Here is a 13,764-nt window from a genome sequence, read left to right as displayed (position 1 = left end):
TATGTTAATGAAGGGAGGTAATTGCATCCTTTAGATCTGTTCTGGCTGCTACTTCTACCATAAATTCAGACCTTTTACCACTGGGTAAAAAGTAAAAACAAAAATATTAAAATCCATTAAACATCCAAAGTATGTGATGTCAGATTACAGTGTCTCTGACACTTTCCATGGGAATCTGTTCTGTAACACCACATACACCTTAAATGCATCTCTCGGACATATAACAATTTAATTTTTTGCCATATTGACTTCAATATTCAAAGGAGGATTCTTTCCCTATTGTATGGTATTTTTTTAATGTTTTTCTTCATTGGTATATGTCCCCCATTAAAGTGCCCAGCACCCCATTCCCTTTTTGTTCTTCTTTTTGACAATCCCTTGCATGTTAGCTTAAAAATGACCAGAATTGATAATCAAGATTTTCCCTTTAAGACTTCAATGGGGTTTTGTTTTAAATTATGACTCCACATTTGTGGAACAAAAATATAACAATTAAAAAAATAATAATAAATAAAAAAATATTGTATACAATTACTAAACAAGCCATTTTGTAATTTATTGTTATTAAAAATTACCTTTCCTTTTCAATCAGCAGCCGTTGTAATATTCTGTAAAATCCAATGCAATATGGCCACCTGGAGACATTTTTTACACTAATGGTTTACAGAGCGTGCTCAGAAATGTAATTTCCTGCTGGTGGGATTGGCACACTTGTTTCCCAGAAGTCTGAACTAAGAAACAAGTCAAATTTTAGGCACTCCTTGCAATAGGAATTTCAGTTTAATGAGATTCTCTCAAGGGGTTAATTCTTCCAAAGGGATGCAGACCCTACAGCTTTTCCAATTAGAACACTGACAGTGCACTAGCTGATTATAATGAACCAGTCAGAATCTGCCAGTCAGGATCAGTATCCAAAGGACATGGTGAAACAAACAGGTATTTCTTCAGAGAAACAAAGGATAGGAATTCACTACAAATCACCCCGAGGGGATTTTTTTTTCTCAACAAATCTGGAGTTACTCTTCACAATTTTTTGGACCCAGACACAATCATCCCTGATCCTCGCAGATCAAAAGCCCACAAGCATAGAGACAGGGCAGATGATTCTCCCAGCATGCACACAGACTCATACTTCTCTAGCACATAGTATAAAGAAGAAAAAGTGCATCTGTGCGCAGACTATGGGCATTAAGGTATTTACATATTCTAAGCCATAAAAGAGCCCTAAAACAACCTACCCTGCCCTTTCTTGGTGCACGTAGCGTGAAAAAATTAATTTCCAAAAATCTTGAAAGATGACAGCAAAGACTCTAAATTTGGTCCCTAAAAGTGTAGAGACACCTGGTGTGTAAACATTAAAAGGCTATCAGGCTGTCCAAAGTCTGTTGCAATAGCAAGTAATAGGGCCAGAGCCTCTGTTGTAAAGTTTGAAACTGCATTTTTCCACAATGCCTTTAGCTAAAGAGGTGAATGCTTTTGTGTGCGCTATCTGGTTATTATGCAACATCAGCCAAAATTCTATGTTGTCAAATAACATCACTACACTCCAGTGCTAAATGTGTTTTGGACTGTTGTATATACCTCAAAAATAATTTAGATACATTTAGTTAGAATTATTTGTATCATTAAAAATTGTTTATGAAAGCATTTCTGCACCCAAACAGATGTTCTGTGAGTGGCATAGGCATTCAGAACAGGTTGTGTATAAAATGAAATAAGTGCGCAGGATCAGTAGTGTGAATAGCTGCAACCTTCGAACCAAATGGTGATAAAATTGTGTAGAAAAGAAATCAGGTGCGCTAAAATTCACTAGTGTCACAAAGACTGACATCCCCGGCCTTTGACCCGGATGTTTATCCCCTTCAGAGACAGGAAGTCTCCTAGGCAGACCCGGATGTGAGGTCACTTCCTGTGTGCACTGGGAAAGACATACATTGCAGACACCTGAAGTTCGGCGTACATCAGGATATTTAAGGGTGTATGATGGCGGTGCTGGCTTACTCCTATTTCCGTAGACGACTGTTTAGTGGAAACGCGTCACAGAGGAGCGCCGCATCGTCATTGCAAGTTGCCGAGGACCGCACTGCAGGCGGCCACGGCCTCTCCAATATCGGTATCGGTTTCCTGTGTCCATTAGTTAACATCTAACTGTAAGTGCACTGGATACTTTTGTTTTAATAAATTGTCAAAGGTACTGCGCTATGGTCTGATTCTGTTTCTGTGAGATACACGTGGAAGCCCTCACCTGTGCGGAGAGTAACACCCAGAACAAGAGTGGACCGGGATTGGGTTGAGACACCGAAAGATCAGTGAGACAGTCGCCTTTTGGTTTGAGCGATCCGGTAAGAGGCCACACTTACTATCTGATTATTTCACGGTGACCTCCCTGAATTCCCAAGACACTACTGGGCCGATTATCCGTCCTTAACCTCTTTTCTCTATGGTAAGGGGCTAATCCCCACAAAGGTGGTGGAACCCATCTGCACCCCACGGATCTAGAGGAACCCACAGAGTGGATTTTACTTTAGCCTGTGAGGGGACGATTGGGACTTTATGCACTTTTATATGTATATGGACTATACACTGAGGTGGCAACCATTGAAATATTGGACACTTTTTCTATGAATTACTTGTGCACTTTGTTGGTTTATGTTGGTATCACATTATCCATTTATCATCACCTATTCACCATAACACACCCAAGTATATGCACCAGGGTGCATAGTATTTACTGTACACCCGTTCAAGTGCACATCAATTTTGGAAACACATCACAGGTATATGGGGGACACTCATTATAGTGTCACACCTTTTCCTGATTTGTGACACTAGTGAATTTTAGCGCACCTGATTTCTTTTCTACACATTCAGAACAGGTTATCAGCAAGGGGGACATTTTTTTTATTGCCATAATTGTATCATAAATAAATTGAATTATTCATCAAAAAAATGATCACCAGAAACCTGGCTACCTCTCCACTAAAGCATTTTGCATTGAAAAACTTACAGCACAAAATGGCAGCAGGTGATAGCACTAATGTAACCTCATGGTGGGAGTGATACTGAAACAACGTAAGGTCACAGAAAGATTTCTCTCCTCCAGATGGCAATGGTTTTATATTACAGACTATATAAACTTTTCCTTCAAGTTTTGTAATACAGAAACTATAAAAATAATTAATTCAACATCTGTCGTAGAATCTTTGTCTTTGTCTCAATCTAGTAAACTGTATTTTTTAACATTATAAAGAAATGAATCAAGTCTTCTATTATCATAAATATTTTTAATCTATCTGAATAAAACATACAGGAAAAAATCAAAATGTGTAATATTAAAGTATATGTAAGCACAATTCCAAAACGTCACATGATCTTTGACATGTTAAGGTAATTTGAAAAGCAAGTTTCAATATTTTAAAATGTGTAGCTTTTGTAAGAGGTGATTGTAGCCGTATTAGAGCCGGTTCACACTGGGGCGACCTGTCAGGCGACCTGGTCGCCTGACAGGTCGCTGTAGTTCGCCTCCCATAGAGAAGCTGTGGACCCGTTCTAATATGAGCGACACAAGTCGCTCCAACTTAGAAAAAGGGTCCGGAGCTTCTTTGAGGCGACCCGGAGCGACCTGCATTGACTTCAATGATATGAAGTCCGTGGCGGCCGCTCCGAGGTCGCGGTGCGAGCTGCGCACCGCGATCTGTGAGGTCGGCCCGGCAAGTAGCGTCGCCCCAGTGTGAACGGGGTCTTAGTGCACTTGCAACAGAGACAATTGAGTACTGTCCATGATACTTTTTTTATTTGCACTAACAAAAGTATCACGGACAGTACTCAATTGTCTCTGTAGCTTTTGTAAAAAATAATAGCTGGTGATCCCGCCATGATGGTTTGAGTTCGGGCTCTGCCTGTTATAAGATGACAACATTCTGTCTCTGTTCCCTAATCATTCTTCGGCACTGTCACCCTGTCACATGGGCTTTCAGTGGAGATTACAAGTGGCCTTTTAACCACTTCCGGTCCGCCCACCGCAGATTTACATCGGTACTTTGACGTTAAATACCGGGGTTATGGCAGCAGATAGCAGGGAAAACGATCCGGTCCGTGCTCCTTACAGGCAGGAAATCAAGTGAGGACAAGATGGCCCCCACTCGACTCTATGGTTTTGGAGGACCAGAGCGACGTCAAACATCGTCCGCTAGCAAAGCATTGAAAGAGCCAATTTTTTTTCATCTATTCAATTACTTTTGTTTTTTTTCTTTTTTAGTGTAGATGTGAGGTCTGAGGTCTTTATGACCCCAAATCTCACAATAAAGAGGTCCTGTCATGCTTATTTCTATTACAAGGGATGTTTACATTCCTTGTAATAGGAATAAAAATTATCACATTTTTTTTTTTAAACTATGTAAAAATAAAAAATAATAGATAAAAAAAAGGAAAAAAAATGAAAGCGCCCTTTCCCCGTTAGCTCGCACGCAGAAGCAAATGCATATGCCACATATGTAAACAGTGTTTAAAGCACACATGGGAGGTATCGCCGCGATCGTTAGAGCAAAAGCAATAATTTGAGCCCTAGACCACCTCTGTAACTCTAAGCTGGTAACCTGTAGACATTTTTAAATTGTCGCCTATGGGGATTTTTAAGTACCAATGTTTGTCACCATTCCACGAGCGTGCGCAATTTTGAAGCATGACATGTTAGGTATCTATTTACTCGGCGTAACATTATCTTTCACATTTTGGAAAATAATTCTAACTTTACTGTTTTCTTATTATTTAATTCAAAAAAGTGATTTTTTTCCCCAAAAAATTGTGTTTGGAACACCGCTGCGCAAATAAGGTGTGATAAAAAATATTGCAATGATCTCCATTTTATTCTCTAGGGTCTCTGCTAAGAAAAAATATATAATGTTTGGGGGTTCGAAGTAATGTTCTATCAAACAACAAGTGTCAGAAATAGGCCCGGCCCTTAAGTGGTTAAACACATTCCATAGGCATAGTAACCATTAGATAATTGTTGTTATATTTTTCTTTTCAACATTCTTTCTTTTCTTAACTGCTTTAGCATTTTGGGGGCTTTCACATAAGTATATTATATATTTTTTTTGCTTTAACCACAGATCCCAACTTTCTAAGATAATAAAGGGGGATATCTTTAAGAACAAAGTATGGACCATGAGAAATTAATACACAAACAATGACTGGTTAAATCCACGTTTGCTTCTTTTGCCACTTCCTTTCCTTTATACTGGCTTTTCAAATGCAATAATTTAGAAATTGGTTGACATGTTTAGTGTAGTATAGTGTCTACTTTTATAGAGGTCTATACATTGGATTAAAAAAGACGGACAAAGAAAAGAGGGTTTGTTGTCCAAAAGAGGGGCACTATCCCCCAGATAATGGTCAGTTGGGAGCTATAACTTTGATATTAGAGATTACAAAGCTGCTGAGTTACTGCTGGGAGAAGGAGCAGAGGTAGCTGAACTATAAAAAAAATGATCTGAAGGACTTCAGTGAATCTGCCGTGAAATGTTAGGATAATTTACTTCACAGTGCCTACAGCTACAGAGGTCACTGGGATTTTTTCTAAAGATCGTTTTCTTCTTGTTTGTGAACCCGTCAATCTGTCAAACCCGTCAACCCGTCAATACATTCCTGACTTGATACATAATACAGCAGCAGTACCATTTAGAAACTGTGCTGCACCTATATTACATTATATAAAAAATATGTGTAAAAATAAATAATCAGCTGTGTCTGTATTACCCACAAAAAGTGTATGACCACTTCAATACCATACACTTACACCCCCCTCCTACCAGGCCAATATTCAGATGGCAGCGCTGTCACACTTTGAATGACAATTTTTCACACAAATAAAGCTTTCTTTTAATGGTATTTAATCACCACTGGGTTTTTTGAAAATCTTGAAAAGAAAAACTATTTCTTTCGTTTCTGTTATAAAATTTAGCAAATAAATAATCTTTCTTCATAAATTTAGGCCAATATTTATTCTGCTACATTTCATTGGTAAAAATAAACCAATTCAGTGTATATTGTTTAGTCTTTAGGAAAGTTAGAGTCCACAAACTATGGTATATACAGTATGTTTGAAAATTGATAAACTCCGATGTACTGATGGCCTATTTCATTTCTTGAAGCCCAAAAATGCCAGGACAGATACCCCCAACATGGCCCCTTTTTAGAAAGTAGACAGTACAAGGTATTTAGTAAGAGGTATGGTGATTTTTTTTGAAGTTGTAATTTTTGTCACAAATAATTATTTTTTCGTTTTTTTAACATTTTATTTTTCTTTATTATTACATTTTTTTTTAAAACTTTTTTTACTATTTTTTACATTTTTGTTCTTCCATAATGTGACCAGAACAGTGCAGTGTTACCATAGTTATACTGTACCACTCTGGGTAGGTGATATGTATATATTTATTTTTTTACCCAGTATGATTGCTTATAACAGTGATAATAACACTCATAAGCAACCCCATTTTAATGAATGGCATTCATTCATTCAGTGTGTACTATTGTGAAGCTGGTCACATCTATCACATGGTACAGAAGCACTGTGATTGGCCCTGTGACAGAACCCACTGTCACTGTGTGTTTTGGTGGGGACTGTGCGCAAGCCTCCTACCGACAGACTATGAGCCAGAAGATACTGGAGACCTGGGGACATGCTGGCAGTGAGTTAATGTAATGTAATGCTACAGCCCTTCTCCCCCACCCCCCTCCTGTTTCTGTGTCTAATTGTGTGGATTCATGACACATAGACAATGGTCTGGACTGGAGACATCTCTCCGCAGGGGGTGTGTATTGAGAGACTGCCTGTTTACCATAAGTTCATTAGGTTATCTGTAGCTTGTTTCAATGTACAAATGTTCAGTTCCCATTGGTTGTTCCTTGTCCCCTTCCCCCCTTTGGCAAGGCTAAGGCGAGTGTCCCTAACTGTGTGTAAAACTGTATGTCTTGGAATTTAATAAACAGTTTAAGCTCTGCATGTTGAACCCTCAACACCTGTGTGGATTGTCTCGTGATTGAGGGGTTAAGGGCTGGGTATGGCTTCTCCGCAGGCTGTGGGTGCGTTTGGAGGACAGGAGACACAGGTCCGGCGGATATGCCCACCTGGGGTACTAAGATCCGTTACAGGCCCTGTCTGTACCAAGTGATCATTGTAACCAATCACAGAGATTAGCAAAATAGTACACAATGAGAAGTATGAATGGAAGCCATTCATTGTGTACAATTGGCATGTGATCTGCTGTGAATGGTCACAGTGATCACATGTTACCGGGACAACTGTTGTGGACACAGTGGGTGACAGACCACTGAAGCATGACGGGGGGGAGGGGTGCACGCGAGGCGCTGCCCTGGAAGGACATCATATAATGTCCTAAAGGAAGGAGTAGAAATCCTCGCTTAGGATAAAATACAGAGTCAGACTGCTGTCCACCTCAAAAATAAACCCCCAAAGGGGTGTACAAAAGGCAATAAACAAAAGTGAGGTAGATGGTGCTGCCAGTAATAAATAAGTGAATGAATATAAAAAATATAGTGTAGAGTAAAAGCTTAGAACAAATAAATTGTTATATAAAGAATCAGGTATGTAAATAATCAAATCCTAACAAATGCAGATAATAAAACTCTTACAATGAATAAAATAAAATGCATTGGTATAAAAATATGGTAAGGTGCAAATTAAGTGTAAAAAGTGTAAAAAATCAGTGCAAGAAGCGAAGATAGTAAATAGTTGGCAAAAATATTGTTGCCAAAACGGAGGCTTAAATAAAGTGCAACGATAAACCAAGTGAACAAGTGAAGCTAAATAACAGAGAGTATTAATAAGGAATGATTATTTACATACCTGATTCTTTATATAACAATGTATTTGTTCTAAGCTTTTACTCTACACTATATATTTTTATATTCATTCACTTATTTATTACTGGCAGCGCCATCTACCTCACTTTTGTTTATTATCATATAATGTCCACCCAGGATAACAATGCTCCCAAAGAGCTGTAATTTTGTGATAGGCTGGGTGGGAAGTGATTAAATAGTGTTTATATAGAACCACAAAATAATATATACACTATATTACCAAAAGTATTGGGACGCCTGCCTTTAAAAGCACATGAACTTTAATGACATCCCAGTCTTAGTTTCGAGAGTTCGATATTGAGTTGGCCCACCCTTTGCAGCTATAACAGCTTTAACTCTTCTGCAAAGCCTGTCCACAAGGTTTAGGAGTGTGTCTATGGGAATGTTTGACCATTCTTCAAGAAGCACATTTGTGAGGTCATAGACTGATGCTGGAGAGAAGACCTGGCTTGTAATCTCCACTCTAATTCATCCCAAAGGTGTTCAATCGGGTTGAGGTGCAGGCCAGTCAAGTTCCTCCACCTCAAACTTGCTCATCCATGTCTTTAAGAAACCTTACTCTGTGCACTGGTCCAAATCATTTGGTGGAAGAGGGATTATGGTGTGGGGTTGTTTTTCAGGGATTGAGCTTGACCCCTTAGTTCCAGTGAAGCGATCTCTTAAGGCATCAGCATACCAAGACATTTTGGATAATTTCATGCTCCCAGATTTATGGGAACAGTTTGGGGTTGGCCGTTCCTGTTCTAACATGTCTGTGCACCAGTGCACAAAGCAAAATTGAACCCTACTGACTAAGACTGGGATGCCATCAAAGTTCATATGTGTTTAAAGGCAGGTGTCCCAATACTTTTGGTAATATAGTATATCACCACACCAGGAGACGTCACAATTGACGAAACCTGTTGGGTGGAGCCTGGGAGTCTGAGGGAGAGCTGACTGTTTACTGAGGTGAGTGATCTTTTCCCTTGGCTGTGGGGAGTAGCTTATCTTCATTGCAGCACTGCTGACTTTCTGTACGAGGTAGTTTTATCTGCAACACTATGGGGTTGATTTACTAAAGTTGGAGAGTGCAGAATCTGGTGCAGTTCTGCATAGAAACCAGTCAGCTTCCAGTTTTTTGTTTTGCCAAAGCTTAATTGAACTATCTGAAGTTAGAAGCTGATTAGCTACCATGTGCAGCTGCACCACAATTTGCACTCTCCAATTTTAGTAAATTAACCTGTAAGAATATTTAATAATAAATATCTCGCGCTCGTACTTATGTCAGAATATTTATACTGCTCTGAATATTTATGGTTAATAAGCAAAGATCTGTGAAAAAGGAGAGTCTTCACCTATTGCCATAAATCAATGTCGTGAATTCTTTTTAATTGATTAATTTCTTTTTAAAAGCATATACCAATCTTAGTGAGTACAGTCTACAGCATGGAATATATATAAAAATATTTATTCTCAAGACATGCAAACACGATATATGATCAAACAAGAAGTGACACAAAAAGATAACTCTACAGAAAAATACTAACTTCAAACAATCAATGCAATGTGATGTTTAGCTCAATAATGAAAGTGAAAGTAAAACAAAGTGAAAGTGAAAGCAAGATGAAAGTAAGATTACCATTTCTTCCCAGGTATAGCATAAGCCATAAATAAATGTTCTATATAAACAGACTACAATGGTCTGCGCAATGCATAGCCGAAAGTCACTTCACTGCAGATGAGTGAGAATAAGCCATGCAAAACGGAAGACTTAAAATTGCAAATAATGCACTAAATCTGATATTAATAAAAATGTATAAAAACAAAAATCAGCTATTTAGAGAAAAATCTACCATGGTTTATACGGCTGGGATTGTAATCTTATTACCCTTTAAATATGCAATATAAAACATATAAGGAAGGAATAAACAATTGTTGAATAAAATCAAATAACATAGCAAGGCATATTTACCACACTTAAGATGGCCGCTAGCTTCAAATGGGCGTTACCAGAGTCCTAAGATGGATGCCAGTGAGGGAGGAGTTTCCTCCCAGTTTCAGATGAATGATGGACAAAATGGAGTATGTCTGGATGAGTCTATTGAGTAATGTAATAGCGTGTGTGATGTAAGTGTATTGTCTGATGGGCAGTGTAATGTGTGTCCCCCTCTCATCTGGGTTGGTCTTTTATATGGTAAGAACAAAGAGCTATAAAAATTACCATCAGTAAAACCCAGAGGGATGAAACATTATCCCAATTGGTCGGGATATTCTATACCTAAACTGGTGAGGTCAGAGACACACCTCTTTAAATAATTAACCCTATACCTTGGATAATAAAATGAAGGATGATTCCTCTATATGTAAGATTAATCATAAAACACAACATAAAACTTTGTCCAGACTCCTAGTACATACATAAATGTCCACCTGTATCTCCATCATTCACCTGGGCAAGTAATGCCATTCCAATAATTATATTATTTAACACAATATAATTTTTATATGGGAAATCTGAAATTATCTCAAGACTGCACCTGGTATTTTGTCTCCAGAGGGCAGTATCGTACCGTCCATTAGATTTTGTATTTAACATAATTTCCACCATGTTATCTGATGACCTACTGACCTCTAGCTAGTGAATAGCCATTACTTATTTGAATTGTGACACAACTGTCAGACATCCAGACTAGGATAGGAAGATCTATAGTGTCATAAAAACTTACACCAGACCTACACACAAACTTCTCTGAAATGAGGTAATTAGTAACGAGATACACATGTCTTTACACTTATTAGAAAAGAATTCTAAGTAAGATTATTACTATGAGAATATAAACCCAAAATGTGATACAACATTCCTAATTATATATGTATATGCCTTACATAATATAATGACATAATTATGGCTAATATCTTCTCACATATGATAATGTATCTATAAAAACTTATATATATTTCATCTTTAAATGTCTGCTATGGATATACTGGGGTATTGTCCATTGTTATATACTTATAGACAGACTGAGATATCCCCCCTTAACATAGCGTCAGACTGACTGAGTCTTATCTGATAAAGATGTCAAAAGAAATCTTATTTACAATTACATAGAAATACAAAGATCTCTGTTGAAACCACAAACCCTTTGTAAGCCTGTGAGAGACATTTGGAAATGAACCTTCTTTGACCTTAGAAACAACATGGAAGCCATCCTGTTCAGAATCTCTTATATGCATAATATGAAATATACATGGCTTTTTCTTTTTACCTATTATTATTTTAATCAACCCCCAATAACCCCGACAAACCCCTATGTTAGTGCATTTTTAAGTTTTATTTAATAAATAGCAAGTGGAGAACACTATGCTTTATTTTTATTTTATTTGAGAGTATAATTGTAGGATCCATTAATCCTGCTAGTGCCCGAGAGCATTCTTGGAAACTCAGGAGTGGATGGGAATTTAATTGGGCTGAAAACTGTTTCTGCTTGGAAGAAACTTGTTGCCATTTAGGTCCTAAAAGTGTTATTATGTGTAAATGATCTCTCTGGTGAGGGTCAACCATTAAAGCAGAACTAAACCCTCCCCTCCTTTTTCAGCCAAGGAAGCTGCCATCTTAAGCAGGCCATACATTGGTCGAATTCCGAAATAATTTTCTTACGAAAATCCTAACTGAGAATTTTCTTTTAAATTTCGCACCATAAGTGGGCCGCAGCAATGGTCAATTTCCATGCAGCCATCAAATTTGTGTGATTGGGCATGTTGGAAATTTTTGGAAAAGCAAACAAATTTCTAATCAATGATGGGAGAATCGTGCGAGAAATATATTCAAAAAGGAAATGTGCATAGGCTGATCTTGAAAGAAAAGAAGATTCCCAGCCAAAAATTCTCTTTCTGTACCAAAATGAGGGGAAATTAAAGACTTAGTTGGTCGAATTTCAAAATCAACCATTGGATCACAAAACATTTCCAAAATTTCTGATTTTCTAAAGGAAACTCATTCGGAGTTCAACCCATGTATGGCCTGCTTTTGTCTGTGTTTGATTTGCAACTGCCATGTGGCTGCACAGCTGATCAGCTATGACACCAGCCCTTTAATGGTTTGACAGTTTGGTTGAGAACACAAGCAAATGTTACAGTTATCATTCATATGTCAGGAATATAACTGTTTTTTCAAAGTGTTAAATCTATAGGATTAGTTCCGCTTTAAAGGAGAAGTATGATCAAAGCTTTTTTGGTCCTACTTCTCTTATGGATCGTGGAAGTGAAGTACATTCTGCACTCCTGTGACCCCTTTTCAGCCAACAGCAGACTAAAATCCGCTGTCAGCTGATCAGGCACTGGATCAATCCTGACTTTAAATTCAGGATCCACCCAGAAGCCTTGATCAGCAGCTTGCTCAGCCTCTCAGCGGACCACTGGGACATTGAGCCAGGCACTCTCGCCCCCTGCACAGCTCAGCGCTCCAGTGAGTGCTGCAGGGGTAGAGCAGAGAGTCAATGACTAACTAAGTGCTGAAAGCAGAGGGGAGAACTGAGTGATCAACAGTGTTTTATCACTTAGTTCTCAGTGTAGAGGCAGTAGGGGACAGGGGAAGCATCAGATCAATAGGTGTGTATATTTTTTTTTTTTGGGGGGGGGAACCCAAACTTCTCTTTTATAGTCACACTTTTTAGGCTTCAGTGGTGGTCCTTTTCTTTGTGAAAATACATTCTTCCTTGCATGTACTGGAAGCATTGTAATTGAATAGACAGATGGCGATTTTTCACTAGTTGAGGTTCTTTGATGTTTTCTTGTTTATTTTTGTTGATATATGCATATTTTGTTGTTATGTATACATGCTATTTAAACTCATACTCTTATTGCAGGTAATATAGACTTAATTGATTATTTATTTATACATATAATGTATATACAGTATATTGTAATATCCACATAGCACAATTGATTCTTTATTTTGCTTGCTCCTCTGGTTCCAGAATACCAACCTGTGCAATGTATAATTAAGAAAATAGGATTTTTGTCTTTTAACTGAAAAATGCTTTTCGTGGAGTACATTACAGGTTCAGTGTTGGGGCCATTACTTTTTAATATATTTATAAATTATATAGGGTTTGAGATTAAAAATACCATTCAGACTTTGCAGATAACACCAAGTTGTGCAGGGGAATAGCGTCTTTACAGGACATCTCCAACCTACAAGCCTACCTCAATACACTGTTTCATTGGGCAACTATGTGGCAAACAGGGCGGGACTGGCCTACAGGGATATCGGGAAATTTCCCAGTAGGCCGGCAAGCTCCCCCTGCCCTGGGGCTGCTAAGGACCTGTAAAAAAAATGGCCGCAGCCCGCCCAACATGCGTACTGCGCATGCGCCGCCGCCGCTCGGGAAAGCCTGTACTCGTTCGGCTATTCCCGGGCAGACGGCGCATGCGCAGTGACATGTTGGCGCTGGGCGGCGCAATTTTTAAATCTAAGGCGCCTCACTAAAAGGTAAGTGAGACTCTGCAGGAGATGCAATGATGCGGGCATGGTACAGGAGATTGTCCTGTACCATGCCTACAGCACTGCATCTCCTGCACCATGCCCGCAGCCCTGCATCTCCTGTACCATGCCCACAGCCCTGCATCTCTTGTACCATGTCTGCAGCACCTGCACAATGCCGACAAGCCTGCATCTCCTGTACATTACCCACAGCCCTGCATCTCCTGTACCATGTCTGCCGCCCCTGCACTTTCTGAACCGTGCCTGCAGCCCCTGCACCACGCCCACAGCCCCTGCATCTCCTGCACCATGCCCGCAGCCCCTGCATCTCCTGCACCATGCCCGCAGCCCCTGCACCGTGCCCACAGCCCTGCATCTCCTGTACCATGTCTGCAGCCCCTGCACCATACCTG

Source organism: Pelophylax lessonae (assembly GCF_965119305.1).
Source record: "Pelophylax lessonae genome assembly, chromosome: 9".
Taxonomy (NCBI): domain Eukaryota; kingdom Metazoa; phylum Chordata; class Amphibia; order Anura; family Ranidae; genus Pelophylax; species Pelophylax lessonae.
The sequence above is the reverse complement of the archived record's forward strand: the minus strand, read 5'-3'. Positions refer to the sequence as shown.